Source organism: Phocoena sinus, chromosome 14 (genome assembly GCF_008692025.1).
Source record: "Phocoena sinus isolate mPhoSin1 chromosome 14, mPhoSin1.pri, whole genome shotgun sequence".
In the NCBI taxonomy this organism is placed as follows: Eukaryota; Metazoa; Chordata; class Mammalia; order Artiodactyla; family Phocoenidae; genus Phocoena; species Phocoena sinus.
In genome coordinates this window covers 4,941,311-4,962,900 of record NC_045776.1, presented here as the reverse complement: position 1 = coordinate 4,962,900, position 21,590 = coordinate 4,941,311, and positions in this window count along the sequence as shown.

The window sequence follows — 21,590 nt, the reverse complement described above, 5'->3', positions numbered from 1 at the left end:
CTTCCAGGCAGACAGGAGAGGGCAGAGAGTTCATCCTTTGTCTACTATTTTTCTGTTGTCTCCAGCTCAGAATAATCATTATGCCAGAGTGGCATAGTTGGGGGTAGCCTATTCGGAACCACTTTCATTTCTTTCCTGGTGTGAAGGTGAGAAGAGGGGATTTTGTTATGGAAAAAAAAAATGAAGAGCTTACTTGTTGCAGTGACAATCCTTCCTCAGGACAGGGACATGTCATTCTGTCCACCAGTAGACCTAAGAGTCCCCCTGAGTTCCGTGGCATTGTAGTGGCCAGAAGCATCAGCATTGCTCTTCTCGGAGACGTCTAAGTCCAAGACATAGGAGGAGGCCAGCACTTGATTTTTACTGGCTGTGATGATAAAGACGAAACAGTTATGTGATAAATAACATTTTCACAATAAAAGGACAAAAAATACTAGAAGTAGATTGAAGAGCTCTTCTTTGGTTTCATCTACTTGATTACCGGAACCCATAACACTGAACGCAGCATATCCTTGATCTGACCATTCACGCAGGACCTTCTAAGTATTTGATGAGCTCATTAGAGCCTTACAGAAAATCTAATTTCCTAGTTATCACCAACAGCATATTCTGGCTCTGACACTGTTTCTCTTCCCCAGGAAGAGGCAAACTTTGAAGTACACCCTTGCCCTATCTTAACAGCACTGGATGTTCTTGCCTAAGATAAAATACTATGAACAACAAAATCATTTATGAACCAACCCAGTGATACAGGATATACTGATGTTAATGAAGCTAATAGGAGTCAAGGTCCAAAATAATTCAGAATTACCAAGTAAAAAAAAAAAATCACCTCTTCTCTTTTCAGTTCTGGTTCCAATACAATGATGGCTTTAGAGAACCTTTATCCTAATATTATGTTTTCTGTAATCTCAGATATAATTAATTTGAGAAATATATGATGATATTCCTTTGGAAAAATATGAAAGTACAGAATAATTTAAATTTTGATTAAAATACATCCAAAATATTGGTAATCCCTCTTGAGCAAGTAGTAAATTACATTGCCATGGTAATTTTTAAATCTTTTATTTTAATAATGTTGGTTCCTCATACATCAGTGAAATCAAAGCTGGTAAAAACAGATGTGAGTGAGGTGTAAAATACTAATCTATATCCAGAACTCAAGCCTATATTTATACTTTAAGATACACTCTACTAGTGACTGAGAGAACAGAACAGTTCCTCAAACTTTTATCCTATCACTGTGGCCAGGAGGGGGCATGCAGAATAAACTTAATCTATTATTAATGCTTCAGGATATTCATAGAAAAATTCATTTGTCTTAAAAGAACTTTGAGCCTGAAATGAAATGAGCAAGGACAGCAACATTCTGAATGTTTCATAGCTTCTTTCAGTCCATAAACATCATACGCTTTCTGTAAAGTTATGTCTTGAGATTTATGCTTGTTTTGTTCCCTATCTACCTAATTTAAATTCCAGAATCTCTGTACGTGAGACATTCACCCTAGAAAGAGTGGGTTTCGCTAGACGTTTCTGCTGAAAGATTATGGGATCTTCTCCAGAGTTAGACCCTGAGTTGACCCCTTGCAACGACATGACACACAGAGACTGGAAATACAACCTCTCTTGCTGAGAGGACAAAAGCGCTCACACCTATATGTTCACATTCCTTCTCCCTCATCTTTGCCTTGGGTTTGCTTCTCCCTCTACCACCCGTTCCTACGTAAGTATTCATACAAACCTTGTGACGTGAAAATTAGCTTTCAAGACCTCTTCTTTTTCTTATCAGAGGGTTTACAATTTGAAAATTTCTGAGGAAGGTAGAAATTTAACTCTTGTTTTTGTTGGATGGAATAATAATCTTTTTAGAGTTAGCATGCACTGATAGAATTTGATTGTACAAAATGTATAGAAATATTTCAAACATCACATTTTGCAAAATATGCTCAACCTTCCTTTTGGAAGGGAACAGAGGTACTTGATGAACAGAACACTTGAGGGCACTACGTCAGCAAAAAGATGCTGTTTTGTTAATTCTTTTACGCTTTCAAATACCACAAGTGAGCCAAATATTCTTTTATCACTAAGAGTATAATGAAAAGAACTACCGTTCTTTCTCTCAAAAGCTTGCTGTCTGATAGAAAGAAAAAACATCATTCATTTAAAATGGTAAGGCTCCCAGAAGTATAAAATAATAAATTTGTTTTGTTTTAAGCCACAAATCTGTGGTAATTTGTTATAACAGCAATAATAAACTAATACATGCTGCCACCTCTATTGATTCTGGATTCCCTTTACCAGGGAGTCTGTGGGACAGGCTGTGATCTGCTTGGGGTGACAGGGAAAAGGGAAAAGGAGGAATCTCTTCCTGAGTTTGTTCTCCCATTCATGGTGCTGGTCCCCTTTGGATCTAAAATCTCCCATTTCCCTATGTTATGGGTTGAAGTGTGTCCCCTAAAATTCATATATTGAAGTCCTAAACTCCAGTGCCTCAAAATGTGACTTGTTTGAAAATAGGGTGATTGTAGGAGTAATTTATTAAGTTGAGGTCATCCTGGAGTAGGGTGGGTCCCTATTCCAATATGACTGGTGTCCTTATAAAAAGAGGTCATTTGGACACAGACACAAAGGGTGATGTATCTACCAGCCAAGGAAAGCCAAAGGCTGCCAGGAAGCCACCAGAAGCTCCGGACGAAGCACGGATTCTCCCTTACAAACCGCAGAAGGAATCAACTCTGTTAACACCTTGGTCTTGGACTTCTGGCCTCCAGAAGTGTAAGACAATAAGCTTGTGTTGTGTAAGCCACCTAGTTTGCGTTGCTGTGTCGTGGAAGCCCTCGTAAATCAGTGCACCCTCCTGACCCAGGACTCAGCCTCCTTGCTCCCCCGTGGATTCTCATAGTTCTTAGGTTAGCCATCAGAATCCATTAAACTCTGTGTCCTTTCACAGCCTCCCCAGGACTGTGTTAATGGGGAGTCACCCTCAGACTGCATCTTCTTGTTTCAGCAGAAACTGCCTATTTGGATTTTCAGCATGTACAGCTTTTCAGAGAGTAAACACGCATTCACGTACTAGTTCTCAGCGTTGAACACATAGCTCTTTTAAGGGCTGATCTCATTTATTATCAATGAAGTTTTCCTCTTATACTCTTTTGTTGCTGTTAATAATTTATCCCAGTATTAGAAATGGTTGTATCCTCTCTGACCCATTCGCCTTTAGTTTGTATTTTTATTAATAACTGTAAAGTCAGCTAATCCTGTCTCGTGTCAAAGTGAGTTCACGACAGTTACATCAGTTCCTACTTTCCCATGTCCCTTGGTATATGTGATTGTATAAGAGCATCAAACAAAGGAAATCTTTCCTCCCCAGACATTTCTAGTCTTTAAAAGGAAACTGGCAAAAACTCATAATGGAACCAAAAAAAAAAAATTGTTCTGAAGAAACTAGGGGCAGGACAGGAATAAATACGTAGAAGTAGAAAATGGACTTGAGCACATGGGGAGGGGGAAGGGTAAGCTGGGACGAAGTGAGAGAGTGGCATGGACATATATACACTACCAAATGTAAAATAGCTAGCTAGTGGGAAGCAGCCGCACAGCACAGGAAGATCAGCTCGGTGCTTTGTGACCACCTAGAGGGGTGGGATAGGGAGGGTGGGAGGGAGGGAGACGCAAGAGGGAGGAGATATGGGGATATATGTATAGCTGATTCACTTTGTTATAAAGCAGAAACTAACATGCCATTGTAAAGCAATTATACTCCAATAAAGATGTTATAAAAATATTTTTTAATAATTAATTAAAATTTTTTAAAAACTTCATAACAAGAAACCAAAAGGATTCAAGTGTGGCAAATGATACTTTTCAGATAGGCAAACTGGATGACATAAAAATAATTTGTGTCCACATTATTTTATGTATGAAAATGTTTATGACCAGGTGAAATAGGCAGAAGGATCTAAATAATCCTTCCCAATGTATTTTAGTGGTAACCAGTATATCATTGTGAATTACATGAATTCCCTTTAGTTGGAGCTACACAGTCAAAATCAAATTAATTTTCTTTTGCTTGTTATGCATTAGAGAGCCAACTCTTATAACCATAATTTTGTTTATAACGAGTGTTATGATTTTTTTTCTTTTTTTAGTTCTTAGATGTTCTAAATAACTAATGCTTTGTCTCTAGTCAGCACATGTGGCTGAATTTTTTCACGTGTTTTGTAGACTTTCATCCAAATCTTAGCACTTCCTCGAGGTCTCTATTAAGCACCAAATCCTCCATACATACTTCTCAAACAATTTGAATGAATATTAAAAACTGTAAGTGTATCCTTAAGTAGTTTACAGATTATTTCCTCACACATTTTATGTTCAGCCTTTTTCTTTGAAATATTTGTTTTCGTTTGAGTGCAAGATCATTGACTATAGAGATCAGGACTTGTATTTTCTTTTTGATAATGCCTTGAATAGGGGAAAGGCACATGTTGGAACGTAAGTATAAATTTTCTAATTAACTTACCATATCAATCATATATATATATATATATATGTATATATATATATATTAAAGTGATACTTCACAAAATGGAGCTGTTTTATAAAAGTTTCATTTCTAAAAATATAAAATCCCACAGGAAAGTTAAAATTCCATTTCACATTTCATATTCAGCTGCAGAGTATCAGAATACTTTATGAACATAGAATATTGTATCCTAGCATCAAGATTACAGAGATTTTTTTTACAATTGTCATATATTTACATTTCTTAAAAAGTACTTTTGCATAAAAACTGGCATCTGTTAGTCCATCAAGAAGCATTTATTGAACATATACAGTAGAGGCAAGGATGTTACAAATCATTCTAGCATTTTCAAAAGTAGTTTTCTTGACATGATACGTTTTCCTATGAGAATAAATGGCATGCCTCTTCCATAATTAGCTAACCCTGATACCTGTGACTGGTGTCATGGTTTTACTGAGGTATAAATGTTGGTTTGTTTTCCGTTTTGTTTTGTTTTTGAGAACATCATTTTTCTCTCTTACCGTGAAATGAAATGACATCTCAGAGCATGACTGATGGGATGGCAGGAATAATCAACGGGTGACATTTTTAGTGTCGAATTGAAATCGTAATGCTCTAAGTTCACAGATAATTCTGTAGAACTGTTTTTATACAAATATAGTAATTTTCTGCTTATGTAAGTATAAAGAGGCAAAAATGAGTTGAATATGAAGAGTATTATTAGCATCACATGAGTCACACATATCATCAAATTGTCACTTAAGGGGAAAAAAATGCAAAGGTCTGTCAAGTGGAAGAGATTGACGCACTCGGATCGTCACCAGCCAGATGCAGAAGAAGAGGAAGGAAGCAGAGTCTTGGAAAGAAACTATTATTGTCCCTGAAAAGGAATTTTTTACTTCAGAGTGACTACAGTAGGGTTTGACTGTGTTCATTTTACCCTCTAGCATGATGGATGATAAGTCTACAGCTGCGGTCAAAACATCGACAAACAAAAGCATTGAACAGTGTTTGCTATCTACATAATGCAAAATAGAAGGAAGCAAATACCAAGAGGCCAGGACCATCGGGTCACTGCCTCGAGGATGTTTTTCAGGTAGAAAAAGGAAAGGCAGAGATTTTTACCCCACTTTAATTGCACTCAGGAAATATTTGACAACAGGCTTCATAACATAAAGTAGCTGCATCAGGAGGACATAAGTGTGCATCTAACTGTAACAGGGAGACACCGGGGGAGGCAACAGGTGGGGAAAAGCATCAAACTTAAGATCAGAGACCTCTTCTAGTTTTTATGCCATCACCTCAAGTGTTGGTTTGACTACCAAGTCAGACGTTAACATCACGTACCACTGGATTAGTCACAATAGCCAAGATATGGAAACAACCTGAAAGTCCATCCATGGACGAATGGATAAAGAAAATGTGATATCTATATCTGTATATGTAAATTGGGCTATTATTCAGCCACATGGAAGAAGGAAATCCTATCATTTGCCACAACTTGGATGAACCTGGAGGACATTATGCTCAGTGAAGTAAGCCAGACACAGAAAGACAATACTGTATGATCTCATATATATGTGGAATCTAAAACAATAGAACTTCAAGAAGCAGAGTATAATAAAAGTTACTAGGGACAGAGGGGCGGGGGAATTGGGGAGATATGATTAAAATGTTCAAACTTCCAGTTATAAAATTTCTAAGGATCTAATGTACAGCATGGTGATAACAGTTAATAATATATATTATATGCTTGAAATTTGCTAAGAGAGTAGATTTTGTGTTCTTACCACCAAAAAAGAATAAAAAGAAGGTAATTATGTGAGGTGATAGATGTGTTCATAGCTCGATTGTGATAATCGTTTTACAATGTATACATTTATCCAACCATCATGTTGTATACCTTAAATAAATACAATTTTTATTTGTCAATTATATCTCAGTAAAACTAGAGAAATGCGTAATAGGGTAAATTATTTAACTCTTCTACATTTCTTGGCTTAGAAGATTAGGAAACTCAGAAATATTTTTTAAAATATTTATTTCTTTATTATCACCATCCTTTGTCACCACATAAGATACAGAAATTTCAACAATGGAGCACGAACTTACACATAAAGAATGAACACCTCCTAGATAACTGCTTCCCATAGAACTTCCTGTGATGATGAAAATGTTCCATATCTACATTGTCCAGAACAGTAGTCACTGAACCCACGTGAATATTGAACACTTGAGATGCAGCTAGTGTTACTGATGAACGGAAGTTTTTATTTTATTAATTTAAGTAGAAATAGCCGCATGCGGCTACTGGCTGCTGTATCAACCCTTGCAGTTCTGGAGTCTTCACTTATTTTACACGCTCTACCTGCATGATCTTACCTACATCCGCAGCCTGCATGACCACCTGTATCCCGGAACCCCCAATCTCCGTCTCACCAAAACATAGTATCTAACATGCATGAGACACTCAGGTGTCAGGTGTTACCCTAAGAGCTCTGCATACAGTATCTCATTCCAGCCCCCCAGCATCCTTGTGCCATAAATACAATTGTTCCAGTTATGTTGCAGACAAGAAGAACAAGAACAAGCTGATTCACGTTTGAATGAGAAGTGAGACAAAATAACCTTCATGATGCCATGACCTTGGCATATGAACCTGAGTTAAATGCTTTGCCTAAGGGCGTGGCTCTTTCGAACAAAGCCAGGGCTGGAGCGCTCTCAGATTTCCTGCTCAGTCTGATTTCCACTCTGCTACACTGTAGAATGGATGCCTGCTGTATAAGCAGAAATGCAACAACAACAGAAAACCTCCACCAAGAAACTACAGATCCAGGCAAACCTTACTGAGGAAATGGGGTGGAAGTGAAAACAAGATGTTTCAAAAAATGATCCAAGTTTGTTAGGGAAAGTGTTTGTAAAATAAACTCTTGAGTTACAGAGGGTAAAACACACTCTCTCTCTCTCTGAACCTCTTATGATGCACACAATCACACACACATATTTTAAAATAAAAATAAAACGGGACTTTTGAATACCAACTTTAAGGGAATCAGATTAGAAATCAGTCTTTAGATTGTCCAGCTGTGGGTGGGAGTGTTAGTCACGGGACCACTGAAGACTCCTACCTCTCTGATTGTACGGGATGTCAGACATTAATTTGACTTTAATTTGAAGAGCTTGAAAAGCACGTTTGAAAAGAAGTCAGAGAAACTCAAAGTGAGACAGGAGAGAGAGAAACAGAATGTTTATGCTTCCTTTTGTTCAATTTCAGAGAATCGAATTCTCTTGAAGCTATTAGAAAGAACATGAAAAAAGGTCTTTTCTCAGCCAGTATGACAAGAATATATTTAATCTCCAAAACTTCAGAGAAGAGAATTCTTCTAAGAGCTTATGCCTCCTCTTATTCTAATACGAGAGCACTACTGTGCTCATTGGTAAGAGGTTCAATGTAATAAAACTAATCAGAAATTTTCCAAGTGACTTGATGGGATACCATAGCTATCTGAAATACACAAAGAAGCAACTTAATTGGTGGGATTTATCAACAGGAAAATACTGGATTTCTTTTCTGGCAAACTGTTAATTTATTTTAATATTTTTTCAAATTTCGCCCAATCTCTTAATTAGAATTGAACTTAAAAATATTCACTTGTTACTATCATAAACCTCAAGGTATACATTTGATAACTCTGCCTAGACATGGATCTTCAGAAAGAGAGAGAATATTCATATTCTGGAGAGGAAAACATGCCTTACTACTGCAGAAAATAAGAATTTTCTGTTTTTTATACAAATTTACAAACCTGTTTATAGTGCCTATACACTTTTAAAATATCATGTCATAATTTACATTTTCACAAATACATTAGCCAAATTGAGCTGTAATCTTCATTACCTTTGAACGAGGTGTGGCTCTATTTAATAAACTGCAAAAGTTAGGTGGCATCCCTTCACAGGCTGAATGGGATCCTGTGATCCAGTGGCAGAAAGAATCAAGGCACAAAGAAGTTTCCAGAATCCAGGTCTTCTGACTCAATGACCAGAGTTTATTATTTGGGATCACACCTAATAAAACTCAGAGGATGTGCTGTTACTACGTCATGCTAAGAATTTGAAAGACACCCAGAATTAGATCATTCTAATGCCTCTCCCTTCACAAATGTTGTTACTTTTATATTTCCCTTTGCTTAAAGTAAGCACACCAAAAGTAACACATAACATCTTCTTTCAGGAAGGTTTTTTAACTATGTCCATCAGTTTGGGGAACCTGACCCTTGATATGCTCTTATGACCAACTAGCTATATGTCTGTCACTGCCTTTTCCGTATAATAATAATAACAGTCTCTTTAGGTATCTGCGTCTCTCACCAAACTTGGAGATTTTTAATGACAGAGACTGAACGTTACTTATCTTCTAATCCCTGATACCTAAAAGACTAATTTGACCCTTAGTAACTGCTTAATTAAATTTGGCTCAGAAAAACAATAGGCAGGTGAAAGAATGAATGCATGAACAAATATAAATTTGATTGTCATAAAGACTAATGTAACTTCAGCTTTATGTGGAAGAATTGGAAACCAAAATATTTTATAATCTCTCTTCTACCAAGAGTTTTAGATCCTTCTGTCAGAGACAGTTTAGAAATTTACATGCATTTATGTTTTTAACTTTCCTTTTAGGAAATCTATATTACTCCATTAGAAATTATTTTTGTTCCTCCAGCTGGTCTCCATCAACCCATCAAAGGGAGCAATTATCAGGACTGCTCAGGCCATAATCAATTAAATTTTGATGATCGATTAGGAAGACACGGGTGCTGGGGATACAACTACAGCATCGCCTGAGAATGAAAAAGTGAACGGTGGGTATTGGGAGAACTGAGGTCTGAGGGAGAGAAGGTGGTAATGAGATTGGCTGATTGAAGAATGACTATAAAAGGGAATAAAAGATCAGAGAAGGAATACTGCTTCCTGCCCGAAGAGCAGTAAAAACATGGAAGAAATTCCTCTCTTCTTTTAGTTCCTCCTTCCTTACTTTGCTCGGGATAACACGAGTCGCAGATGCAGAGAGCCTGAGAATTCTGACTTTAACATCTTATTTTCGAGTCCCTTGCAGTGCAGTGATGGCACATCATGGAATGAACTTGATTCTAAGGACTGTGTCATACCACAGAGTACATTTCTGCAAAATTAAAGGACTTCGTATTAACCCATAGTTTTTAAAAGACAAAAATTGAAGCAGACATTTTCTGTGGATGCGGAATGACTCTCTAAGCATGTCGATACAAGAAATCTTAAAAGATCTGACCATTTAAAAAATTTTTAACATTGAAGATAACCATAAAATTGTAAAAGGAAACAAAAACTGGAGAAATATAATTTATTCAAGTATAATCGACAAATTCTCACAAATAGAGGTCATAAAATCGATAAAAGAAATCCAGCATCTACTCATTAGTTTCTCCAGAGTAAAATGCAGAAGGCATACTTAATGGTCCTCTGGCTTAGCCTGCCACAGCCTATGCTTATAAGCAGGCCCCTCTGACTCCATCTTTCTGGGTCCGATGGAGTAGGTGCTGTGATGATTCCCTCTTTCAGGACCCAGGCACACATCTCGAGGCTCTCAGGAGGTTTAACATCATTTTGACATCACTGTGGGAGCCACCTCTGAGAATCAGCTAAAGGGAACTTCCTCACCCGTTTGCTCTCTCCCCCTGGGTCAGGCACCTTGCCTTTCCTGGTGGACTTCTTTCCCTCTTTCAGATCCAGGACCCAGCAGCTCTGAATTCCGCAGTGCAGAGTGTGACACCCTCTTCAGATAGTGCCCTGGACTCATCACCTACTCAGGGAGGTCTCACACGCTATGGAGGATTTTCACCTCCCTGTGAAAGCAATCACGTCACTCTATCAAAAGCAACACGTACAGTGTCCTTTGTGGACATGACCCTTCCGAAAGCATCCTGTTCAGGTTCGTGTTCACTACTGGCCGTCTTCTTCCCCTAGACTATAATCTCCCTTACGCAGGGGTTGAATTGCCTTTTTCCTATACTCTCCTCAGGCCCTCTGGGGCAACGTGGAAGTGATGCTTGGATGTTCCTTCAAGAAAAGACTTCCCATTTCCCTGTGATGAGGGCAGAGAGGTGACACCCTCCAGGGATGGTCCCCAGGGTCTGCCTTAGCTTCAGAGCAGAGCCGGGCTCTTCTACGGAAGCTCCTAACCAGTGACAGCATGCGGATGATGCCAGGACCTGGCCATTTCTGCCCAGCCTGTGACACCTCCAACAAGCAGTCTGTGTTCTGGAGCTCCGTGTTGGCTTGGCCAAGACTGTCACCTTTGGAATCGCGGTCCGAGTCCTTCCCTGCCCAATCCAGCTCCCGCCCTGCCCCGCCCCTTCCTCTTACGGGGATGTCAGATCAGCGTCACAGTCTGCAGGCTTCTCTGACGACTACGGCCAATTCCCATTTGTATTTCTCACAGGCTTGCTCCCTGATCCCCAGCAAACCCACAAAACTGCCGGCTCTCCTCACCCTTCTCAGCATCTGCTCCCTGGAGAACAGAGCAGGCGAAACCTAGTGCAGCGTCAGGCAAACAATAAGAATTTAATGGTGTTTGTGGTTTGAAGAAATCAAAAACCATTAAAATCACAGTAAAAAAAAGGCAAAGAATAAAAAGAAAATTCACAGATGAAGAAACATGTACAGCCTTACTAGGAATCAAAAGAGCATAACTTTGAAATAAGCAAATTAGCGAAATCGCAAAGAGATTCCATTGTTGTTTTCCTGTTGTGGAAGCTAAGTTCGTACATTTAGCTGTTATTCACAGAAATAAGTTGTTCTTGTCACACTGCATTTCACCCTTGGGACAGAGTAATCACAGGCTCGGATGTAGGGTCCATGAGAATCTCACAAAAAATGATGTAGAGGTTTCAGTTCCCTTTCCCTCTGTCTCTCTGTCTCTTTCTGTGTCTCTGTCTCTGTGTGTGGGGGGTGTCTTTTTCAATTTTTTTCAGACACTTTGCATTTAGCCCTGCAGTTTAAAAACAAAATAAAGGAACGAAAACTTTGATGATGGACTGAAAAAAAAAAAAAAAACTTTCCATTTCATTCAATGTTTAAGACTAACCCTTGAAATTCACTTAAACAACATCCCTAATCTTAAAGTTCTCAGGAGTCTTATGTAGCTCAATTTTCCACATAGAAAACATGCCCAAAGGTCTTCCCCACTGCAAGGAACAGCTACCTCATTTTCACCAACTTCAGTGACAAGAAGGAGTTAATGAGTCTTTCTGAGCATCTTGGTAGATTTAGTGGTAAGAAAATCTGATTTTAAAATAAGAAAGCTTTAATTTAGAAATCTCAGATCTATTATTTAAGTAATCATTTAAATTTTAAATTTGCTTTTATGAAATACTGTTGATCACAATTATAATTTAATTTAGATCAATTGTTTTTCAGACATGGAAAATGGGATATTAGCCTTGATAGAGTAAAATTTATCTGATTTAAAGTTATATCACGTTTGAGGTGCTTTCCACTCACACATTATGGGGTGCGTGTGCGTGTGCGTGTTGGCGCATGTAGGAAGAGTGTTTTTTGAGAATACATTTGTCTTCATCAGCTCAGGCTGATGGTCTGTGTGGCTTAAACAACAGACGTTTATTTCTCACAGTTCTGAAGGCTGGGAAATCCAAGACCAAGGTGCTAGCAGACCAGATTCAGTGTCTGGTGAGGGCCCTCTTCCTGGCTTGGAGGTGACCACCTTCTTGCTCTGTCCTCACAGGGCAGAGGTGGTCTCTTTCAAGTCTCTTCTTATAAGAGCACTAAACCCATTACAGGGGCTCCACCCTCATGACCTAATTTTCTCCCCAAAGGCTCCATCTTCAAATACCATCGCATTGGGAGTTAAGGCTTCAGTATATAAATCTGGGGGGACACAGTTCAGTCCATAGCAATATATTTTTTTTTTGAAGAACTCCCCTATCTAGATAAGTGAATGTATCATTGATTCTGATTGTCTAAATGTATGGCTTTACAATTCTAGATAAAGAAAATGTTATATGAAATATTACCATGAAATGTATTCAAAATGAGAATTTTTAACTTAAAAGCTTTTAACAGTCAAATTAATAATGTTAATAACAGGCTGAATATTTGAACTATGAATGTGTCTGTTACTTGAATATAAAATATGTTTTTGTACTCAGTATTTTGTAGAAGAGGAATAGGTGCCTACTTTTTTGAGGCAATAAGTCATTTGTCTGCTATTGATTCAAAAATGCATCCATAGAAAATGTCTATAATCATAAGAAACAATATTGTAAGATACTATATAACACTCACTAGAATTATACATTTTTCTTTCTTTGTCAGGGTACTTGTTTGATGATCTCAATAATATCATCATTAAATCGGTATTATTTTTAACACATATTGTGACAGTCATAAATAAACTTTAGAATCCGTACTTTTAATTGTAAGTTCCTAATTAAAATCGTAAAATCTAAGAATACTTTCTTAAAAGAAATTCCACTTTGTGATAAGGGGCTCTCTTTGTTACTTAAACTAAAAAACTCAGTGTTATTTTTTTTTTTACAAATGTTAATCCATAAAATTTATATCTATTTTATCATTTTCTTTTTTTATCTGAGAATTGTGAAGTATTAATGGTAAAATCAGCAATTTAACAACACTGAAATTATTATTATATAAGATGTTTGAAGGATGCATTCTAAATAAAAATTCTACCCTTGAAGTTGAAGAGCTAAGCCTACACATAACACCTAAATAGTTTATGAGCAAGTTCTGCCAAATGTTCAAAGAACAGATAATTCCCAACTTATACAAAGCATTCCAGAGAAAACAATGGAAAAATACCCAAATTATTTCCTGAGACCTAACTAACCATGGTATTGTGCCAGAAAATGATAGAAAAAGAAAGAAAATTATAATTCAGTGTTAGTAATAAACAGGGATGTACAACACTATGTATTTTATCAAAATGCATTAAAATTTAAAAACACTCCATGATCAACTACGATTTAGCTCTGTAATCCAGGACTGTTCAAAGTAGATCATATGATATTGTAATTTTCTACATTAAATTGAGGAACATCCATGATCATTTTAGGTACAAAAAGAAAACAACTAAAACATTCAATAATGTTCAATATATATCACATGTAAGAAGGATTACTTAGGAAACATGACAAAATAATAAACTTAATAATTGAATGAAAGTTTATGACAATTCAAATAAGGAACAAAGGATGAGGTTATGTCTTTCCAGATACTAAAAAGTACATACACTTAAATCTGTATGAATTACCTATTAATTAATTATGGTGTTGGTGTAGGAATAAACAATAGAATGGAAACAGAGAGAGAGGCTAAAAACAGGCAAATACATTCGAATTTGATTTATATTTCTAAGAGTTAAAATTGCATTTGGTTGCATTTAACAGAAATCCTAACTAACACAAGAGTAAATAAATTATAGTTAATATTTCAGCTCTGAAAACAGTGGTTTAGTGATGCGTCAGAGACGTGGTTCTTTCCTTCCTTCCATTACAGGGTTCTCTATACATCTTTGTCACGTGGCTTCAAGATGTTTGCACCTTCAAACTCACTTTCATATTCTAAGCTCGAAGAACCCGGCAGAGCAAAGGCCAAAAGGGGCGTGTTAGTTTGACCAGTAGATATACCTTTTGTAGAAACCCCCATTCACTAACTTCTGCAAACATCACCTTGGCAAGAACTAAATCACATGACTACTTCTACCGGCAGGGGAATCCAGCTTAGTGCATGTATAAGCCTTCCAACATCTACCATAAAGTGAAGCAAAGTGAGAAGGAGGTCTTAGCTGGCTTCTGTGTGGCCAACCCTTTGACAAATTTAGCAAAGTGCGGCATTCAAATCAATGGGGGAATACTTTAAATGACGGTATTTATACAATTGTCTATTCATATGTAAAATGTAAGATTAAAGTCACTCATCACACCACTAAAAAACATTCCAGATCAATTTAAAGGACCACAAAACAAAAATATGAAGATATAGAGAGTTATACTGGGTGAAGTAAGCCAGACACAGAAAGACAAATATCATATGCTATCGCTTATATGTGGAATCTAAAAAATGGTACAAATGAACTTATCTACAAAACAGAAACAGATTCACAGATGTAGAAAACAAACTCATGGTTACCAGGGAGGAAAAAGGGGGGAGGGATAAATTGGGAGATTGGGACTGACATATACACACTACTATATGTAAAATAGATAAACAATAAGGACCCACTGTATAGCACAGGGAACTCTACTCAATACTCTGTGATGACCTATATGGGAAAAGAATCTAAAAAAGAGTGGATACATATATATGTATAACTGATTCATTCTGCCGTACGGCAGAAGCTAACACAACATTGCAAAGCAACTATACTCCAATAAAAATTTAAAAGAAAAGATAACAGGGAGAAAATACTGTCATGCTTGCTTAGATGCTTAGACTAAACAGATCCTAAAGCAAAACACAAATCTAAAAATCCACAAAGACAAAGATTAATGCAATTTATTGCTTCAAATTTTAAGACTGCTTGACAGCAAAATATATTATAAATAAATTTAAAAGTAAAATGACAGATCAGGGAAATTATTTTAAAATAAATATCAAAGAATTCATACGCAGAATATTTTCAAAGCCCTGTATATCTTTATGCAAAACCAACCCAGTAAAAGGAATAGGCAAAGGAACTGAATGATTGATTCACTAACACATCGCTAAGAACCCTAGAAAAAGATGCTTAACCTTAGTAATAATAAAATGAAAAGTAAATAATGGGATACAGTTTTTCAGATTAGAAAAATTAGGAAGTTTGAAGATAAAAATTTGTTATGACAATGTGATAAACTTTTTTAATGCTACATATCTTTTAGTGGGAAATTTTTCCTAGCCTAGTAAAAGTTTCCCGAAACAACATAGTATTCACATATCCCACAAAGATTCAAAAACTGCGAAATTTTGTATCTATCGGGAAAAAAAATACTTGCACAGATACTAAAGATGTTTATAGTGATGTATGTTGCATGATCGTTTGAAGCAGAAAAGTTGCAAATTACCTGAATTTCTACCAAGAGAGGGGTACACATATCTAAAATATATGAGGTTCATAGAAATAGAAAAGCCCTCTACAACATGTTATTTGTTAAGTGAAAATAAGCAAGAATATTTTACAGTATCATTTATATTTAAAAAGTAAAATGACAGATTATACAGACAGGTACTTAGATGATTGATAGATACAGAAATATCTGTTGTTATGTATATATTTATATTATTCATATATATATACACACACACTAAATATATGTATATATAGAGAGTGTGTGTGTGTATATATATACATATATATATATAGAGAGAGAGAGGATTATAATTCACCATGACAATAGTGGCTCTTTCCAGGAAGAAGACTGAGATTAGAGTAGATGACTAAGCGTCATTCTCAATCATTGAAAAAAGATCACTGAATCTTTTTTCAATGAAAATGCATCTACTTGCATAAAGGAGCAAAGTTAGAAAAAAATGTAAGAGAAGCTGGCACGAACACAAAATAATTTTCAAGACACCATTTTCTCTGGCACTGTCATAATGATAGAACGAAAGGTGAATAACAATTTATACAATTTACGTTGCCACATTTAAGACCGTCTCTACTGCAGAGCTATGAAATTAAAGTCCAGAAACACGAGCAGAAAGGCAAACATACTGTGGACATTAAACAAGGACTTTGTTCTTAAAATCAGGTGACGTCAAATACCAGAATGGCAAGAATATTTCTACTCATTTAACAAAAAAAACAAGAACTTTTCCCTCTCACATTATAAATGTTCACTTGTCATGGGAATCAGACAAAAACAAAGGCAAACAACTTAGATCGCTGACCTACGGAATCGAGGCTGTTCCAGAAATGAGGTCACCGTACAAATCTGTCGTAACGTATGTTTTACTGAACCAGAATGGACGCACTGAAACCCCAGCTTCAACCAAGGGCAGCCTCAGCTGATGTACCCTGATGCATCTAGGCAAATAAGAAACGAGGAAGGAAACCCAAGCTTTCCTAGAATCATTAAAAGGATGAAAACGATACCGTTCAACCCCAGTTGACATTGTGGACATTGGAGTAACCAGGCAAGTGCATGACTGCCAGCACCGAATAAGATGTAAATGTTGTTAGCGCACATGTTAACTAAGCAGAATTTTCCTTAATTACTCTAAGTTGATGACGCAAAGGTTAATTTTTCAAACTTCTCCACGACACAGGCTAAACTTGAGCACGTATTCAAGTAATTAAAACTTCTTGGAGCTTCAGAACAGGTCATAAAATTATGGAAAATTCAAAGAGAAGTGACGTCAACCAATGTTTAAAAGGCGTGTGCCTCAGGCTGAGGTTGGACCAGTCCTCAAAGCCCTGTTAGAGGTATCGTCTCTGCTGAGGTCACATCACTTAGCTCTCCTTCGGCATTTGATAGCATTTTGTTGATTGACTGACCAGAGTCTGAAGGTTGGCTTTATTTCTCCCACTTGTTAGCTGTAATCAACCCAAATAAATTATTATTTGGAGAAAATAAACCCCACAAAAGTCCTAACGTAGGAGGAGGTGCGTCACAGTATTGCTGCACAGGAATTTCCCAGTAGCTCTTACGGTTCCGTAGTGGAGGTGGACTGGGGTTTCACAGTGATGGTCAGCTACATAAAAGCAACCACTGCTTCTGCTAGAGCAGTCGTCCTCAAAAGATAACTTCCCCTTCTCTTGCCCTTTCCATCTGCCTCCAGCTGAGGCATTCGATGTGTTCTGCTCTGTCACTCTATGTATTCTGCTCTGTCATTCTGTAGAGAATGTTGCTTTTCCAATATATTGGTTCAGACATGTTGAGATTGCTGGAGAATTCCAAAATGCTCTAAGGAATAGACAGGGGAGACTCAGGATGCCTTGCAAATGTGACCAGACATTATGTCTGTGTCATAGTGATTTCACATAAGGTAATTATTTACTTCTTGGGATTTTTGTTTCATTGAAATATCATTGATGTACAATATTATGTTAGTTCCAGGTGTACTGCATAGTGATTCCACAGTTACATACATTATGAAATGATCACCACAGTAAGTCTAGTAACCTTCTGTTCCCGTGCAGGTTTTACAATATTATTGACCATATGCTGTATAAGCCATCCCCATGGCTTATTTATTTCAAAACTGCAAGTTTGCACCTCTTGGGATTTTTAAATGTGTGCACATCAATCACTTATAGATGCTCAAAGAATCATCAAGCATCATGCCCATGATATAGCCTCGAGTGTGACTCAAACATTTTCCACAGAGCCAAATGTTTGCTCTCTGATGCAGGAGTTGGTATTATGGACCACGTACACAGTGTAACTGGGATCTATTTCCAACTTCAGCATTGATATAATCTCCTGCAATGGTATTTGACACCACACTTTCTCCTACTGGTAGATTAGAAGGCAATGCTCCCATCTCAACATTTATTCATACTAGGTTCATAGTGATTTTGTTTTTCCTTCCTTGTCTCTTCTAGAATTTCTTAAATTCCAAGGTTAAGGTAATAGGAGTGTGCTGGGAAAAAGACATACATACTTTTGGAATAATGAACTATGAGGTCTATGCTTGCTGAAGAATAAAACTTCCCTCCTCCCTCCCTCCCTCCCTCCCTCCCTCCCTCCCTTCCCTCCTTCCTGTTGGTGGTCCCATGCTCATATGTCATATTCCCAGTGGAGTTCCTGAATGGCTTGCTGGTCGCCACTATCAATGCACATGCTATTGATCATATTCAGTACTTTCCTTGTATGGCTCATTTCAAACCATTTGAGCAAAAATGTATCCTAAAAAAAGTTAATGGCTTAAGTAGTTTATACAAACTAGTATGTTTATCATTATGATTGTTTAATAATATGACAAATATAATAAACACAACTCCATAAATTAGGAAGAACAATGAATGCTTAGTCAAAGTTAAAAAGAAAAAAATCGGTGAACATATAACTAGACATAGCTTTTTCTTTGTCTCGGGGTAATATTACAATGGAGATAATAATAAAAGTGGGATTTGTTGATACAAAAATAAACTTCCTACTTTTCTTAAATGGAGTTCGGCAGAAATTTAATAAAAGTTATACAATGCTTTTATACTGTACTTAAAGAAGTAGTCTGATAAGATACTTATTAGTCAATTTTATGATATTGAGAATAATGAAATTGAAGAGGATTCACCCATGAAATAAGAGCTCTGTCAACACAGCCTGTTTCTTAACTAATTAGCAAATCAGTCCTAAGTGGTATTTCAGCTTCAAATGAGCTTCTTATGGCTTATTTACCTTGGCCTTCCTGCATAATTAATCAAATTCATGATAAGAGGAAACAATTAGAATGTCAATCTATTTAGAAGAATAATTTAATGCTGTTTTTCCTATTTTACATTATTCCATAGTGTTGAAAGCAAAGATTCCATAAGTTGAAAAACATTTACTTGGCATGTGGGGAGATCACGAGTCCCATATAATCTTTACATTCCTTTCCTACACAAAAGTGGGACTCACCGCAGGAGCAAATGGACACCAGGACCTACTCTGTTGCTGTTACTCTAAGCAGGACATCTGGCAAATACACTCATGATACAAGCATGTCGCCTTTCAACGTATTCCATGTGCCAGGGTTAAGTTACCGAATATACTTGGGGAGCTACAAAAATAATTTTGTTCCTGTTCGGATTTCATTAAATATCCAAATCAGGTTTTGCTGGAAGTCACTAATATATTAAAAATAGGAAAAATGTTATTTATCTACAGGCCAGTAAATCGACCACATAGAAAAGTAGTCAGATAAACAATCTCTCTTCCCTCAAAAAAAAAAAAAAAAAAAAAAAAAAAAAAAGAATGTTCCATTTTCCCTCCAGTTTATTTGTTAACTCTCTCTGCCTGAGGCCACATTAACTAACTGTATGGCAGGGGTTACTTAATCTACAGAGAGAAGAAAAATAAAATCAAATGTTCCTTCTGCATTTGCTTTTCTCTGATCCTCTAGCAGTTACTCTGGAACCCTTTGTACTTTCATTTAGTCATTTCATAATCATTCATCAATCCCTGCCACTGAGGAATGCATTGAATAGACTGAGGAAACAAAGTTTTCTGAGGCCCAGACTTACTTTATTCAAATCAAATCAAGCCCTCTGAATCAATCCTGTAGTCTCTTTAAGCACTTATTGAAGTTATCAATATATACACAGAAACTGGGCATTGCCTATACAAATTGTTCTTGGACCCTTTAAGATTTCGAATGACATTCAGAAAATATGTTCCCAGGTGAGCTGGCGAAAACAATTTGGGTATAGAAATCAGTAACTTTTTGTTTCACGCCTTTTGATCAGAACGGTCCTTATTACTTACACAGAAGCACACCTTGGGGCATGCTGGTTTATAGTAAAACGACAAGTGATCTACAAATGCATTTTGGAAATCATTCATCTGCATGCAGCAGAGATGCCAAATAAAATTTATTTAAAACCTAAAGGACATTTATTGGCTCCCAGAACTGGAAAGGTGGCAATGTTCTCAAGCACAGCTTGATCCAGGACTCGGGCCCTCAGAATCCGCGTCGTGACTGGTTCCCTCCTGTAGGTTCATCCTGGGGATTTAAATGGCCCCAGGCTCTCCCCACAGGGTGCATGCTCTTAGAAGCCCCACTGCGTCCTTACTGACCAAGACCCTTCTAGACCTAATTGTGGTGCAATGAAAATGAGATACTGTGATTGTTTTAAATCAGAAAAATCCAAAATGACATGAACAGGTGTGGGGAGGGTTGGTTACCAAAGGAAATTTGGGGCTCCATCCCCAGGAAAAATGGGAGATGAGTCTGGAGGCAGTAATAAAAACATGTATCTATTAAAAAGTGATACATGACAGCTCTTTTATTAGAGCACAGCACACACTGTCATATGGTTATCTAGTGATATGTCCTTTCTGCTCGAAGGTGATGTGTTGGAGGAGACATACGTCTCGCTTTGAACTCTCTCTCTCTCCTTTGAGGATGGTACCTGATGGTGAGAATAAAATGGTCATTTATGAAATGAACAGATGGATGGATGAAAGAAATAGTGAATGAACAAGTGTAACATGGACCAAGCTTGGATGAGGGATTTTGTAAGAAAATAGACAACTGTAGGAGGATTAAGGCTGCATTTGAGGAAATAATACAACCCATTCAGTAGGGCTTCTCTTAGCCCAACTTGTGTTTCTTCAAATACTCCCACCCAAAGGCAGGAAACACCCTTAAGGCTCTCAGGGTGGACCTCCACCTTTCTGTAACAATGGCCCCAGGACTTCAGGGAAACACAGATAAAAATAGAGATAACTTAGTTACAGAATTATTGTCCTTAAGACATACCCTGCAGCTTTGGAGTCACTTAAAAACTGGATTAAATCTCTCTCAGAGATATAAACTGTCACAGAAAAGTAATAAAATCTACAATTCTTATAACATCATATCTTCCTTAATTATCTCTCCTTAAATGTGAACCTCTAAGTAAGTGGGCGGAGGAGGCGCCGTTAAGGAGAAAAAACAAACAAAACTGCTTTTTTCTGCAACTTTCATCGAGGTTAATTCCATTCTTACCTCTCTGATGACCACCTTCTCTTCTTTTTATACCCCAGCTTAGCCATTACCAAACTCATTGGCTACTGACGGCAACTCCCTGAAATCCTAACTAATTCTACCTGATGTAGGTATGTACCATTTTGAGGAAAATACATGCTCTTCCTTTTTCACATCTATAATCTCGTTGTAATCTTGTTGACAGGGGTTCTGCAATCTGGCACTCATAAAAAAAAAAAAAAGATATCTGGCTCTTGTAAACAATTAGCTGGGAATAAAAAGAAAAGGAAAACTATTTTAACATTGTCCAAAACATCAATAAATTGGGTTTGAGCAGTTTTTCCAGAGTTCTTAGAATCTTCACTCTCAATATTCAGTTTGCACCTCAGAAATT